This window comes from Drosophila navojoa, chromosome 3, assembly GCF_054131105.1.
Source record: "Drosophila navojoa isolate 15081-1374.11 chromosome 3, UAZ_NAV_1.0, whole genome shotgun sequence".
In the NCBI taxonomy this organism is placed as follows: domain Eukaryota; kingdom Metazoa; phylum Arthropoda; class Insecta; order Diptera; family Drosophilidae; genus Drosophila; species Drosophila navojoa.
This window is the reverse complement of record NC_142891.1, coordinates 6166507-6183865: the sequence shown is the minus strand read 5'-3', so window position 1 is coordinate 6183865 and position 17359 is coordinate 6166507. Positions and strand designations below refer to the sequence as shown.

The 17359-nt window shown below is 37.6% G+C and overlaps 1 protein-coding gene and 1 long non-coding RNA gene across 7 annotated transcripts in view; both read left to right on the top strand.

Moving 5' to 3' along the window:
• Positions 1–17359, top strand: part of Fas3 (fasciclin 3) — a 103804-nt gene that overhangs the window by 59288 nt on the left and 27157 nt on the right. The window lies entirely within an intron of this gene.
• LOC149091646 (uncharacterized) lies at positions 1806–5190 on the top strand. The gene is made up of 2 exons (XR_016196560.1): positions 1806–2895; positions 2944–5190. It is a non-coding gene; the product is annotated as an uncharacterized LOC149091646 (long non-coding RNA).

The window sequence follows — 17359 nt, the reverse complement described above, 5'->3', positions numbered from 1 at the left end:
TATATATAAATTTTCACGCAATAAAGTCAATGGCTTTTAACTCGGATAGGAAGAGAACACAAAAAAAGAGAGAGAAAAACCATAACCAGGTCCGTTTATAAGGCAGTAAAAGTTATATATAAATTTCATTTTTTTCAACATTTTCATTAAGGCGAGCAAAAAATGAATTGAGTAGCGATGCGCTGGGCGGAAAAATTGCCGTTAAAAAATGACAAACAGTAAAACCCTGAAAATGGTCCATATTAAAATACAAAAAAAAAACATAAAAAAAAGGGGGAAAAACGTGAAGGAAAAAAACGTGATTAATCCGTGTGATAGTCGAACGCGTTTATAACAATTTAATTTGAAGTTTATTTGTATTGTATTTTTGGCGACCAATTTGAAATTGATATTTGCAATAATTATCGCTTGCGAATGGAGAAGGCTCATCATCATCATTGATTGCATACCGGGATTCAGATAATAATATAACAACATTTTAATTAAAATTCACATTTAACAATTGCAATTCATGTTAATCGCATGCTGAAATTTGGAAATTTACAATTTGACCGCAAAATATGCGAAACAATTAGACAATTGTTATGGGTGACTGTGTGTATGTGTGTGTGTTGTAAATTAAATTACTTTACAGTTTTATTGGCCTATTCATATGCAAATGTGTGTTTAACTCACTCAATTTGCATAGATGACGAAGTTCATAATCATTTACGACTGTCTTTGACTTATCTTTAAGTCTCGCATGACTTTACGCATTCCATGTGCGTGCATGCGTGCGTGCATGCGTGCGTGTGTGCGTGCGTGTGTGTGTGTGTAAAATTAAATTAAATTAAATTCAGGCAAACATTTTAAGTAAAATTTTAATTACGTGTGTGCTGCTATGCACAACAGTTATGCTTGAAAATATATGTATGTATATGAAAATGTTGTTGTTGTTGTTGTTGTTGAGTTTTATTTTTGTTGTATCTGACAGATACTTGACTGGCTGTCTTACAGATACTTTTAGCACACCCACACTCAGTCGACGTGCGCGTGCTCGAGTTACAAATGAACCTTGATTCAGTTTTGACAGGTTCATGCACGAAAATGAAGTTCACTTCCGAAACTGTCTGCATTATGGCCATATTAATTAACAATATCGAAACGGCTAATTAGTACTTAATATAGCCATGGAAGTTGCATTTGTTTTAAATTACATTTTGAGCAATTTACGGCGTATGATTTATTGAATTCGATATTAAGCTGGGGCATTTGATTGATTTCTATGCAGACGAAATGTGAGACTTGGAGTGAAAATGAAATATATTGAAAATGCTTTAAAATGTTTTTTGTAAGTACTTATAAAAATGCTCTAATGATGAAAATGCAGTGAAAATTATAAAAGAGTTGAGAGGAAAGTATTTAAATAGGCATTGGAATATAAAAAATTAAATTAGAGTGATGAGCTGGGACATTTTTTATAAGAACTAACACTGATAAAATAAAAAAAAAAAAAAATTATTTTATTAAAAAAAAAAAAAAAAATATTTATAATATAGCTGGAGTAAGTTACATGATAATAATTATTTTAAAAATTTTAATATTAACATTTTAATTTAAATAAAATTTTTTTTTTTAAATTAATTTACTAAAAAAATATATAAAATATAATTGCAGTAATTTACATTATAATAATTATTTTAAGAATTATAATAATAACATTTTTATTTAAATATCAATATTTTTTTTAAATAAATACAGACAGTAAATGCTCAAAAGTAATCAAATTAATTATTAGACTGGCATATCCAGTCAGCTTCTGCTTCGCTTCTATGCCTATTAAATGCCTTTCGCAGACTTAAATATTAATTGTATCTTTATTAAATGCTGCTACTTTGTGCTCTTTAATTTATTGCTCAAGCCACATGGCTAGAAATTAAATTGGTTTTGCTTAATTTATTATTAATGTGTTTCAATTTCCATTCACATTTACAACTGTAAATGTGAGTACAAGGATTTTCCATTCGACAGCAGCCACTTAGTTGTAGTTCCTGGAAAATCGACAATTAAATAAGAGACATTCATTAAGTGTATGTGTGTGTGTGTGTGTGCAAACAGCGTGTGTTTAATTTGGCAAAGCCCTGAAAGATGTGGCCCAAGCAGTGGAAACTTATATTAAGAGCAACAACAATTTAATTACATTAAAGTTAGCTCTATTTAATCAGCAACAATAACACAGAGGCAGCCGCACGAGGCGGCGTGCCGTTGTTTGCCCTTCTCTGCTCGGCATTTGGCTAATTGATGTGCCACAAAGTTTAAGCAAATATCAAAGAACATTCCGTGTGCAATGTGCAATGTGCAATTGCTCGCGGGCATTTCGAAAAACAATTTAGCTGCAAGTTTTTAGTTGCTAGCCAGATGCTCTAATTCACTTAGCCCAACTGCAACTAGAGACTTGTCAAAGTTGCCAGAAGAAACGAGGAGGAAGGTGGTGAAAATAATAAAAATTAAATTTGGAGAAAATGCCAAGAAAATGCCAGCAACAAATTGCGATAAAAACCTGAGGCAGGGAAACTGTCAACAAAACTGAAAGCTGACAACAGCCGAAGAGATGTAGCTAAGCCAAGGTAAAATCTTACAGAATGCGACAGCTGACTACGGGCGCGGGGGAAGTTGGGCAGCTGCAGCACGTGCAGTCAATTTGGTGTTAAGAATAAAAAACAACAACAACAACAACAAAGTTTTTTGGCTATTATTAAATTTGCGAGAGCCCAACTAAAAACTTAACATACTAAACTGCCAGCTGCGGCTGCCACGCCCAGCACCTGGCTGCGGAGGTAGCTGAGAGGGCTGGCGAGCGACGAAACATTTGAATAATTACTAAAGTTGACTGGAGCTGTAAGCGAGTGAAGTAGAGTGGAGACTGAGCAGCAGCAGCAGCAGCAGCAGCAGCAGCAGCAGCAGCAGCAGCAGCAGCAGCAGCAGCAGCAGCAGCAGCAGCACTTTATGCTAGCTGGCGATTTATGTGTCTCCAGAGCGGCAAAGGCACATGGGTGAGTGCGTGTGTGTGTGTGTGTGAGTTGTGTTGTTATGCTGCGCTTAAAAGACGTGTGAATTTATGTACTCAGATGCATTTTAAGTGAATTAAATTCCCCAAGCAGCGAACAAAAAAAGGAGCAGCGATACTCGATATGCCGAACAAGTTAGACTCTGCCAGGCAAGTGTTTTAGTAGGCATGACTGATGGGAGAGGGGTTTGTGATAGAGTTTGGTTGAGTTGTAATGAACGAGCTAACGTGTCAGGTTTAGCAAAAACATTTTTAAACCAAGTTCTGAGACATAAATGCAATAAGTTTAGTTAAAGTAGCCAAAGAGTCCTGTAAAGCAATCACATCTAAGAGTTTTCCGCTAATAACTCTATAATCATTCGTTTTTTGCTATGGCAGCAATATTATATAGAGCAAATGATGCCTGAATATGTTTCAAAAAGAAAGTTAAACTTCATATGATAGCTCTTAAATGATAAATAATACATAATAAATGTTTTAAAATGCATAAAAAACCAGGTGCATACAAGCATATCTACTTAGACTGCACAGGAATACTATATACATATATATATGCAGATAATATATGGCTTATAAATCATAAAACCTACTGCTGTTTGCATGCGTTTCACATTTCATCACACAGCCAAGCAGCCCGTTTGAAGCGCATAAAACTCGCCCGAATGCAACTAGCAAATGTTGCACGCAGATGTTGCGGCAACATGCTGCCAATGCAGACTGCCGGCGCAACATATGAGCGAGGCTTAGCAAACATTTGCTTAGGGTTGCAATCGACTGCGACTGCTGGCAAACAGCCAATGGCTGCAAAGCCTACAGATAATATCCAAAAAAAAAAAGTAAAATAAACAAAATTGATGGCTTTGACGCCGCTGCAGCTAATGATGTTCATAACGGCAACGACAACGCCAACGATGACGACGATGATGATGATGATGTTGTTTGTTGATGATGCTGCGTGGAACAACCCTGCAGCCGCAGCGCTAGCCAAAGCAAGCCTAAACCAATTTGGCACGCGAAAATTGCATTACAGCTGGCAAATTTAATAAACCAACAAACCGAGAAAGCGAGCAAGCCAGAGAGTGAGAGGGAGAGAGTGAGAGTGAGAGTGAGAGAGAGGGCATGAGGAAGCTCAGAAGTAAAACGCCTGGCAAAGAAACACTAACAACAACACTAACAACAACAGCATGTGAAGACAACCCCAACATGTTGTCAGGGTTGTCACGGCACACCACAAATTTTGAAAATTTCACAGCTTCCATTTTTGCTGATTTCGTTTTTTTTTTTTTTTTCGTATAAGGGCCAAGGGTTGCTTCGCTTTTTATTTGTCGGCGGGGATAAAATCAAATAAATAAAGCCGCACACACATTTTTCGGCTAAATGTTTGGCATATTTCGTTGCGTGTAGCATTTGCATCGCCATTTTTGATTTATGCCGCATAGAAAATGGAAATTTATGTGCGCTGCGGCCATTAGAACGTGAGCTAGAATTGTTCAGTTTTCCTTTCTTTGCTTTTTGGTCATATGGAATTTGTTGGCATAGCTGCAACCACATCTAGCTATTAAATAAAATTCTAGCCATTGCCGGGCCACATAGAGACTAACTGCCAGATTGCATACAAACTAGCCGCACGCCCATTAGTTAAGAGCCGCCTTCCGCTGGATTAGAGCGAAATCTCGATGGGCTCTTCTACTAAATGTATAGCTAAATTTAACCATTATGCAGAGTTTGATCGACTATAAAAATCAACTCGCAAATTCAATCCAAAATTCCAATTGTGGCCACAGACGCCGCACATGCCACACGCACACAGAGCCACAGCACATCCACGCCCACTTTGCACTCCGCTCTGGAGCTGTCAACATCTATTCAATCGCTATTTAAAATTCCATATCCAAAATCGCAGCGCATAGAGGAGCTAGCAAAAATAAATCTAGATAGTGTGCGTGTGTGTGTGTGTGTGTGTGTGAGCTGTTGGTGACAGGTGAGAAAATCTATTGAAAATTGTAGTTAAATATTTCAATGCCACGCCCACACACAGACACACACACACACTCACACAGATAGAGCAGTGAAAAATGCATGAGGCAAGTTCATTAGTTTGATTGTTGTTAGCTGTTTTTGGCTGTTTTTGTAGCCGCAACTAAGTGCGAGTGTGAGTGAGGAGCTGTTAAACCGCAAACGTTGCAGGTAAAACTCGTGCATAGTTGACAGCAACAACAACAACAACGACAACAACGACAGCAACAGCAACAGCAAAGGTGTAAAAAACGAAAGGCGCACATATGAAATATTTTCGAGTCATTCTTTTTGTTTTACTTTTGGCATTAAAGCGCAAATAACGTAATTCGTAATGAAAGCCGACTTCAAAACACACACACACAGATACACAGATAAAAGTTGTTTCTGCATGCTCAAACACACACACAGACACGCACACATGCACACACAGTCACTCACTCAGGCATTCACAGTCACACACACACACCCACTAATGGATTTATGCAATGCTTGCAGAATTGTAAAAATTCCTTTGACTCTTGCAATACCCTGGCATACGTAATGCATGAAGCGGGGAGTATTGTGATGGGCAGATGGGGATGCAAAATGTGACAAAAATATATGTGTATATTTATATATAAAATAGATGTTATTTGAAGGCTTTTGTCAGCTGAATTTAATTAAATAATATTTATAGCTGTTTTGGCTTGAAAAACTTTAAACTTTTATGAGATATTAATTTTGATGCCAAATCTGCCAAGTTTCAATAAAATTCAACTCAAGGCTGATCAAGTAAGGCCTTAAGTCTACCACAAAGTTGTCCTCTGAAATCCACCAGGTGAGGGAATATACATATATTCAATATATCTCACAGGGTAAGAGTGCAACTCCTTTAAAGCTCTTGCTTAATACATTTGTCCTGCGCCTCTTTTATGAAATATTTCATGCTGGCTGGCTCACACTGAAGCCTTGCTGGTAAGGTGGATGCACAGTTTGTGCTCGCTGACAGCGGCGAAGGGCAATAAAAATTCCACAATGGTATTAGCTCTGCTGACACACACACACACACACACACGCAGAGAACACTTTGTGTTTGTTTGTGTGAATTTGCGGCGCGTATTTGCGGCCATGCAATGTCGCACACGCGCGGAGCTGCTAAAAGTGAAATGCAATAAAATGAAATGAAATGCACAGAATTTGGCACCAGCACACACACATCCACACACTGAAGTGAGTGTGTGTGAGTGAGTGAATGTTTTTTTATTTATATTTATTTATATTTATGCCATTATTTACATACAAACTCGCAGTCCAACTGCAGCACAGAGAGTGAGAGCAGCAACTGTACTCTCAGCTCGGTGCTAAATCGTATTACTGCACGCGATTCCCATGAAAGCCATTAACAGAGACAGCAGCAGCAATAACAGCCACAGCAACAGCAACAGCAACTGTAACAGAGGCTCTGGACCGTAACTCACTAACTCAACTGGGCAGTTCCCATAAACCATATACAGACATCCATAGACCGTATGGCAACAAATACATATATGTATATATTTGAAGAAATCAGGAAGTAGTTTGTAGAGGAATTAGTACAGTTGTGAATATTATATGAGAATGAAAAATAAACTAAAATTAATGTTAGCTAGATTCTGCTAAGGAAATCACCATAATTTTTAAAAAATATAATTAAAATATCTATATATATTTATATATCATTAAATTGATATTTGGAAAAATAAATAAAAAATAATCAAAATATTTTTTATTTAATTGTACAAATTTATCTTATTTAAAAATATTTCAGATTTCAAAATAGCTTTATGTATTAAATATAATTTATTTAAATTTAAGCTTGTGCATTAAATATTCATAAATCACAAATGCGAGCTGCTATTTAACAGTTACATATTTAGGCTTAAGGCTTAATCAGCTTTGCGAATCACTTAAGATTCTTGTACAAGCAGCTTATGCATTAAATCGCCAGCCAATTTCTCTGAGTGCATAATTGCCCATATACTAGTACATAACATATCATGCATACAACATTCGCAAATATCTCTGTATGCAGACAACAGTTGGCGGCTATAATAAGCCATGCCAAAAAAGCGAAACAGAGTCCCTTCCGAACGCCGCACCCTCGTGCTGGCCATGGCGAGCGGCCGCAAAAAGTTTACGCTTGCAGGCATAGGGATAGGGTAGAGATATGGCGAGCAAGAGGAAGAGCGAGAGGGATAGGGATAGGGATATTACGAAGCACTGGCTCACTGGCTCACTGGCTGAATGGCTGCATGGAATGTGACCCACAGTAATTAGTGTAATAAGCCTCAATGTACACACACACACACACATACATGCGCACATATGCAGCACTTAATGTGCCTGTGTGTGCGTGTGTGTGTGTGAAACTGTGGGCAAACTAAATCCTTTGCATCAGTCTCTATGCAGCCATTTTGTGTGCGAGCCAAAAAAGCCAGAATCCAAACGGAATTGAACCAAAATGCCTTGCAAAACTTTTATTTCTCATTGCTCCCTTCTACATCATCTTCTTCTTCTTCCCTTTGTGTGGTATTTTGCAGATATGTGATTCGGTCAGAGATAACTTGCAAACTCCGAATCATATATCATCTTTTTTGTGCAGTGCTAAATGCGCTCTGCATTTATGGGAGAAATTTAAGAAACTTGTTGCCCAGCCAAATGCCACAAAATTCATAATAAAATCACACACAAAAGCGGATTTGCCAATAACTTTTTTCTTCTAATTCTCAATTAGTTTTTAGCTACCAAAAAAGAAGCTAAATTGTACTTTAATTGGGCTTGTGTCTATATGAGTTGGCCAGAGATAAGTTCACATGAAAACTTATTTCAATTGAATTCTCTGAGGGCTCTCATCAGAGATAGCACTTATGGTATAGCAGCTATATTAACATAATGTTAATGTTATTTATGTTAACTTGCGCTCAATTTACATAGCTGATTTGCAAGCAAATTGTAAAAGTTTCCGAGTTGCTTAAGCCTGAAGTAAACCTAACTTAGTGTTAATAATGGCACACAAATTAACCTAATGTCAACTGAATGCTAACTCGACTTGACTCTGCATAAATTGTTGTAACAATATAGTTTTTAAAGTTCTCGACCTGTTTTTAGCACTAAAAAGCTAAACAATGTTAATTAGCCTTCAGCATAATTTACAGCCTAGAACAAGTTTTATGGCTATAAAAAATATTTTTTAATATTTGTAAACTTTTTTATGCAAACTGAACTAATTGAATTTTATTATCTTTTACTTTCAGGTAATTTACAATTCGTTCAATTGACAATAACGCATAGCTGGAGGCCACAGCACACTAAATTGCAAGTGTTTGGCCACGCCCCCAATTAGTCGCGCATTCAACAGTGAAGAACAGACGACAACAATTATTAACGTTACACATATATATGTATATATGTATGTATATTTGTGTATAGAAAATGAGGTTCTATTGAATTAAAAATCCATCAAAGACTTGGTGGCCGCCGTTGCGGCTCCTGTTTAGTGTTTGTGAGCGAGCGGCTCGTGACACGACAAGCAAATCACTTACCCCCTGTCGTGCCTCAACTTCAGCCAGTCAAGCACAAAGGGCTACTTGTGGTTGGCTCCTTCATAAAAGTTAAAATGCAAATACAATTTGCCACTTAAAATCAACATAAATTGAAGCATGGACGGGCAATTGCAGGCACACACACAGAGTGAGGTAGAGATGGAGAGGGAGATGGGGAAAGAGAGAGGGAGTAGAGGAGAGAGGGAGAGCGAAGGCAGCAAGAGGTTTAGTGGTAGGGGAGCCCAATCGTTTCGCATTCGAGAGGCACTTCAAACAATTTACAAAAAAAAACGAGGCAACACACACACACACACACACACACACACAGAGAGAGAGAGCAGTGATAAGAGACGAGAGACAAGCGACAAGCGAGAGTCAGCAAAATAAAAATCAAATTCTATGACCATAAAAAAAAAAATGAATAAAGTTCAAACTAAATATGTGTGCAGAGCTTGTGCGGAAAATGACGGAAACGGAACTCTGGCAAATTCTGTGGAAAAGGTTAGCAAAAGCATAAAGCTGTGCAGTCAAAGTGCAACGCGACTAGCCAATGCTCTGTTCAGAGAGAGAACGAGAGAGAGCGAGAGAGAGGGCGAGAGAACAAGAAACAGAAAATGATTCAATTATTTCAACAGCTCTTAAATTAAATATTTAAGCTGTTCGAGTGGTAGGTAAAGTTTGAGTGGATAACTAAAATGTTATTTATACTAGCTTCAAATATTTCCCTCCCTCTCTCTCTCTCTCTCTCTCTCTCTCTCTCTCTGTCTCAACATCGTATAGAGCGCAAGCAGACAAAGCGATTAAATAAGAGACAATGATAAAACCATGGCTACATATCCATATTGATAAATTCCACTTTACGGTTATTTAAAATGTAAAAAACGAAAAAAAAGCGAATTCGATTTGTTGCCAAGTAACGCAGCTTCAATAATACTTACAAGCATGTGCTTGCGTTTAGCAAAACTTTGTGAGCAGATTAATTTTTTGAAGTGCATTAGAAATGGAAATAAAGTTAACAAATGGACTGAAGTGATTTTTAGTTGAATATTTAGAGTAAATATAAAAGTTGGAGATTTTCTTGGGGACCTGGAGTATGGGCTAGGGATAAAATAAATATATTTAAAATTTTAAATGTAACTCAAATCAAAGTAAATACAGGGTTGTTCGATCTGATGTCTCTGTCAAAAGATCTAGGGTTGCCAGATGCGTGCTTCGAATATGGATAATCCTGTAGATTCTTCAGAATTAATATACAATTTTAATCTTAACTTTATTAAAGCTGCCTAAATATTAAAGATTTAATATTTTTAATATTCACGATTTAAAATCTCTTCCGTCAATTATCTCACTTAACTTCTCTTTGTCTGGGATTATGCTCAGCTGCCAGAAATTTTGATATCTATATTTGATGCCAGCTGTTACTGATTCTCAACCCATAATTACCCAGTCTAAAACTCACACACACACACACACACACACACACCCGTGCATAACTAGGCACAATTGTAGTCTCTAATAAATTCATAATTGACAACGCCCTTCAGTACCCCTTGAGCTCCCCTCGCCCACCCCGCACACACATGACAAATGCTGCGAGGCGGCGCATTTCACGCATAAACAGGCCGCACTTCCACATCCTCCAGCCATCGCCCGGCCAACTTCCTGCCACGGCTGTCGCTGCTCCTGCTGCTGCTGCTGCTTTGCAAATTGCTGCGCTTCCTGCTTCGTTCGGGCAAACATATAAAAAAGGGTTAGGGTTGTCGCTGTACGCACAACCCTTCGGGTAATTGCAAAAACTATTAAGCCAAATTATGGGTTTTAATATACGAGGCGCATGAAATGCCGTCTGCCTGCGAAACCCCTCGACTTTGGCTGCACTTGAGTGTTTCAAGTGCCGTGAAAATCAAGCGCACGCGAAATTATTATATAGATTTGCAGCCCGAGCCCCCCCACTCCCTCGCAGTTTGTTTGATTGCAAAATGTTTGCTCGGGCGAACAAAAAAGCAAAAAAAAAAAATAAAAAAAGGCGCCGCTTCGAATTATATATGAAAAATGCAAGGGTAATATTTGCTCGACCCACTCACTCACAGATCAACACAATTTTCACATAGAGTAGTTTTTTTTCCGTCCCCCCAATTGGCCCAGAACTCTCTGTAGCATTCCCATGGCGCTCTTTAAACATTTCAGCTTCGAGTCCTACGAGAGTCATAAGCAAAGCAAAAAAAATATATGTAAAAATAAAAAAGAAATAGATATAAAATTGAAAATTTGGCAAATATGGAAAAAAGAAAAATGAAAAGTCATTTTCACAGGCATCGAGGGTGGAGCATGAACGTGGAAATTTTCCTCCTGTTTTTTTTTTGGTTAGTTAGTTTTATTGTTATTTGCTGTTTGGGGCTCCGGCAGTTGGGGCCAGCCAAGTGCTGCATAATTTAAGCGATGTATTTAAGCGGAATTATTGACTGTAAAATTCGCCTGCGGTGTGAGTGGGCGGTCTGCCATAGGGCGTTGGTGTGTGTGTTTGTGTTTGTTGATTTCCTGTAAATGGATGCATTTTTGTTGCTGCATATTGGGTATTTGGCCAATTCCTCTCGTTAGTTATTTAGTTCCCTGCTGATGGGCAGGCAGGCAAGCGCCATAAATCACAGATAGTTGTTCATAATTTAAAGCATTCGCTGTTGCATAGAAAACAAAAATATATATTTATATACAATTTCATCGACATCAACTAGTCAAATATTGAAACAGCACATTTTTTCACATTTTAATTGACATAATTAAAGCACGGCTCGCATAAGCATGCTAATTATAAAATAATATAAACAAATTATACTCTACATAGGCAGGCATGTGTATGTGTGTGTGCGTGTGTTTGTGTGTGCGTGTGAGCATTCCAAAACATAACACGCGCCCGCAAATAGAACGTGTTTGCTTAGTTTTAGCCGCGTGTAATTTCAACATGCATGTCAAACTGCCAGCTAACAAATATTTAACATGAACACTTTGTTTTTCAGCCAAATGCTATTATGCATGTGCTTTATCATAAATGTTAATATTTTTGGGTGTACGGAGAGAGTAAAGAGCCGAAATGTCTGTTTCGTGTTCTGGCTGTAGATATGTATATTTTTATACATTTGTAAGCCCAGCTTGTTCATCCGAATATGCTTGGCTAGGTTGAACTTAAAGAGCATAGACTGTGCTTAAATATACTAGCTCACAGAAGTGAAATACTTTCACATGTAATAGATCTATGTGCATATAATAGATATATATGTGCAGTATTATGCTGTTGACTCCCGATAATTCGAAATGGTGTGGGGATCAGTTTCTTTTTTAGATTTACAAGGAAATTAAAATTATCGATAATTATCGATAACGAATTTTTCGATTTTGCGAGAAACAAATGATCGAGATTGGACTGTATAAAAGCCATAAATACATACACTTGCTTTTGTAGAATAGTTTAGTCACTTCATTATATGCTAAATCTAAAATATGATCAATTTATCTAAAATATGATTAATTAATGCAGATCTATTAACTGAATCTGAAGTAGCTGAAGGAACTTATCAATTAGTATGTACAGCTGAATTTTAGTCAACATCATTGATTCCTTTTTATATCAAATATAAAGTCTATTCAAGTCGAAAACGATGTCTAATGTTGTATATCAATAAGATAATACATAATTATTAACACATACACATTTAGTTCTTGAAAACTATTTAAAGTTTTATACAAGGTTAAAAGATGAACAAGTTTTCCTCTATTTAACCAATTTTACCTTATATTACAAACTTATCTAGTGGACTAGCGAGGTGCATATATCCAGTAGACTAGCTAGGTGTATATACTAATATCACATGTCTAAGTGTCCAACAGTTTTTCACTTTAGTTTAACATGCATGTTAAATTTAACAGCAGTATTACTCAGCTTCTTCTTCTTCTGAATCGCTGCTTCAAGTAATCACTTCTCAGATTGTTTTATAGCTACAATCTAATGCTATAGCTTCAGCATCTGTAATCCCGTCTGCATTGCGGTACGAATTACACTCGTTCGGCGCTCTCATTCGTTTTCGTACACTTTGCCCTTTCGTTCAACCCATTTGCACTTGCAGCCTGCTCGGCCCGAAGATAAATTGCACTGCACTTGGCCATAAATTAAATATATATATAATTTTCCGTTCATTTTTTATTTGCGTTTCAATCTTTTACTGTTGTTGTAAATCTAACAGAAATATTCGCTTGAACGCCTCTTAAGAATTGAGCAATGCCCGGCTCGGCATCCCCTCTCCGGCTGCACTGGGACTCCTGAGCAGTTGCTCTCGGAGTTCTGTTCGCTGTTCACTGAAATTTTAATAACTCAATTACGCACACATTTGAATTCATTAGCGCCACACGAAATAACAACAACAACAGCAACAACAACCAGGGGCTATTGGCAAATATGGCTGAAAGGCGAAAGACAGACAGAGCGAGTTGGTTTGCACAGGGGATGGCAAGGGGCAAATATAATAAAATGTATATAAATCAAATTTAGCGCTGAAATGGCAAAAGGAGTGCGAGGGTTTAATGAAAGAGCGGGACACGAGCAGAGGGCAGCGAGAGGGACGCCGAAGTCCTGGCATCCGGAACCTTTGTTTGCCCACGGGTTGCGTGTGCGGACGAGCACAGCTCACGGCAGGGGTTTCCTTTGCCTTTCATTTGCTTTATTTTCTTTCTGCATTATTTTTTTTTTTTTTGGCAAGGGCTGGTTTTTGGAAAATTATTGCCTGTGCCGAAAGCATTTGAAAAACTAATAACCATGTACGGATTTCATAATAAATCAAGTACGGCAACAACAATAACAATAGCTATTACAACATATTCATCTATGCAAAAGCAGGAAGAGCCGTTAGAATGCAGACGCCATTACATATGTTTCACTGTACAGGACAACAAAGGCCACGTCCAGGCCACGTCCAGGCCACGTCTCATTCACAAGCAGACAGAAATCGTGCTGCCTGGCCCTGGCTCGTATTTGCCAATCGGCTAATAAGGTCCGATTTTTGGACTTAGGTAGCAATGGGCATGTGCTCTATAAGGCGTAAGACCCATCCAGTGCGTTTGTCTAATGCGGCTTAAGCTGCTGCTCTGCAGCAACTGCAGCCATTTGCCATTGTCTGCAGCCAGAAAGAGACAACGACTGAGTGAGTGAGCGAGTGAGCGAGCGAGATTAGCCGAGGCTGCTTGACTGCAGTCCGCAGCGAACGCTTCAATGGATCGCAATCAGCTGGCGTCTAGGGGCAGCTAATTGACAGCTCAGCCAACGGATGAGGTCACCTGGAAATCGCTGGGATCGACTGAGTGAGCACATATTGAGAGATTTATGCAGGGCTTATCAGCGATTCAATTGAGCTGGCAATATGCCTGTCAAGTTTTGTTTTTAGGTTCTACAGAATGCAATTGTGAATAGATATTAAGATATAAAAATATATAGTATATATACATATAAAAAAATAAAAATAAAAATAAAAAATATAAGTTATAGTATATATAGCGAGGCTTTAATTGAGAACATAGCAATTTGTATAGTATTATATTCAAATATTTTATAAATTGTCTAAAAATTATAAAATATGTCGGCATATTTAATCAATATTTTTCAAAGGCGATAAATATTTTAGAAGCTTAGCTAAAAAATGCTAAAAAAAAAGGATATTTTCAAATGATATATGGATATGGATATATATACATATATAAATATAACATAAACATATAAATATCAACAATACATTCTTTTATTAATTAATTATACATGTATGATTTATATTTTATTTTCTATTCAGTATTTTTATAATAATTTATGCTGATTAAAACTATTTTAGCACCTCCATAAAATTCCATACTTTGTATGATTTTATTTTCTTTATTATTGCTAATTAAACACAAATTCCTATATGCTAAAATAAATTCCCAATATTGCAGCATTTTTTATTATCCTATAATCTCTTCAAGGAATTAATGCATTTTGAATTTGTTTCAATTAAATTATTAAAACATTAATAATATTTGCTTGAACAAAAGACTTGGAGACTTAATAGCCAAAATGTTTGCGAATAATAAACATGAAATATTCAACATTGCCTTTGTTCATTCATGTTTTAGCCACTAATTATGTAGAGAAAATGTATTAGCCATAAAACACACACACACACACACACACATACACATACACATGGGAACACACCCACAGGCCACACCAAACACTGCTCGATGACCTTATTAATTAATTAAATTTTGAATTTTGCATTTGCTCACAAGAAGCAGATCGGCTTACAGCATAAATAGATATATATATTATTTATGTATATATGTATATAGAGAGAGAGAGAGAGATGGAGAGAGAGAGACTAATGTAAGTGCGGCTGACCAGGCCAAGTATTTGGTTTCCAGTTACCATTGACAACTTCCTGGGCTAGCAGCAGCTAGATGCGTCCGCATTGTTGACTAATTGAAACTGTAGCCGCTTGGCGAAAAATAAATTGTATTCACATTACAGCTGGCCAACACCTGTTTGCATTTGGCTCACACAACTAGCAAAAGTCGAGCTGCACGTATATAGTATGACATATATACATGCCTTAAGCCACGCTCTTGATGTCTCAATTTCGAATTGAGCAAGCCTAATTACATCTCGACTGACAGTTGGGATGCTTTTGTTATATCCACTTTCTATGACATAATTCCTGGTCGAATTTCGCCCGAGTGCCCCGGCTCATACAGGCACCCTGACTTTTTACACACACACACGCACGCACACACACACTCACTCCGCTCAATGACATAATTAGGGTGAGCGCTGTGAGCTACCCTCTTAATGCAGAGCCACACCCCTCGCTTGTGTGCACAGCTGGCAGTCGTGGAAAACCCAATCAAATGTAAAGCATTACAATTGTTAAATGAAAACTTTTGCTTTTTAATATCAAATTATGCAAATTTTTCATTGAGCTCGCTGCATTTTCACGCATTAAGCGACGAGCGAGAAACTTCATGAAAATCACAAAATGCAAGAATCAAAAAAATACAATAATCAAGAATAAAGGAAAGGGAGACAACAGCTAGCAGCCATTATGTGGCAAGTGCCAAGTGTGAAGCATGCACTTAAAATACCCTGTATATTTTCAATGATCTTCTAGGGCCAAGCAGTCAAAAGGTTTATGTGTGAATATTTTATATTAAGTCTTTCGTTCTGTTATTTCTTCATTCTCTGGAGACTTTTAATTAATATGAGCATTTACTTGATATTTATATATGTATATATGAAAAATGATATGTATCATATATTTTTTCATATACCCAATATTCTTTCAGTTCACATAGAAATTTGACCCCAGAATTTCATTACATAGAAATCTGTTTCCATTTAAGATCTCTCTCCTGTCAGCCCCACCCACACTCATCTACAGGGTATATTCAGAGGGTGCACCTAGCATTTATTACTAGTCGCAAAGACCCCGAGGCGAACAACAATTGCTCGCTCTCTCTCTCGCTCTATTCATCCGCACTTCGCCTTGGCGCCTTGGCGCACCATAAAAAATGCAAGTCAGCAACTGCTGAAATCCTCAAGGATTTAGCAGCGATATTCTCTCAATGCTTAAGCTAAAAGCTTTGCAGCGCTAAAAATTTTCGCGTTGATTTCTCCAGTGTCGTCAGTGCGGGAATTTTGTGCTTTTGTGGCACTTGAAGGACTTCGAACGGTGCCAAATCAACGGGAGTTCGGGTGAAATATTCAATAGTCACAGATACTTAGTTCATGAAAAATTCAAGCTATTTGCTCTGATTTTTATTAGCTAATCGAAGCACACACGTGTATTCAATGAGTGTGAGTGTGTGTGTGTGGGTGCTTATGTCCCTGTAGTGACAAATCAGAAATGAAGCTTCAATTTTTAATGGGATCAGAGCTTTCATTTTGTAGTTTGAGCTCTTTGCTGATTGTTTTCATTCACTGAATGTTAATAGGTTCAATGCATATTTAATGCGGTCAGCCAAAGGTCTGAGGTCTCTAGTCAGAAATAAATTGATATTGATATTAATATTGGAAAAGGAAATAGGTTTGGGGTTATTTAATACTAGGTTAATGATTAAGATTTGATAAAAGTTAAGTCCAACTCAAATATACTTAATTTTTCTCAAATTACTTCATACCAAAGATTAAGAAAATGATCTTAAACCATTTTTAACATTATGCTTTCATGGTTTAATTTATACTTAGTTCACATAGAACTACTTTTCAGTCATTCCAGACATTCGCCTTAAGCTAAGCCTTCACTTTTAGTACCACTCATTTTCTCTGAGTGTATTATCGAACAGTTTGAATTGCTCGCAATGGGCTGGGAGAGATTCAAGTGTGGCCAAAGGCCATCCGAAAAGCATAATTAAATATTTCAGCTCTGGCCGAACTGTCTTGAACAATTAGTGAAATTCAGTGCTCGAGCGGAATTGGAAACTGCTCGGACCCGAGCAAAGTCCAGGCAAACCGCAAGGCGGGCAGCCAACTTGACAGGGAATGAGGGACAGGAGGGACGGGGAAGAGAGGCAGGGAAAGGGAACTGGAGAGAGCCGTATCGACAAGGACAGCTCATCATCATTAACACCCAACGACAATTGTCGTTACTTAGCAACTAGGCAGCCAGGGATTGGGTTAGGGAAATGAAACTCTCTGGCATGTGGGCTGCTGCTGCTGTTGTTAAAG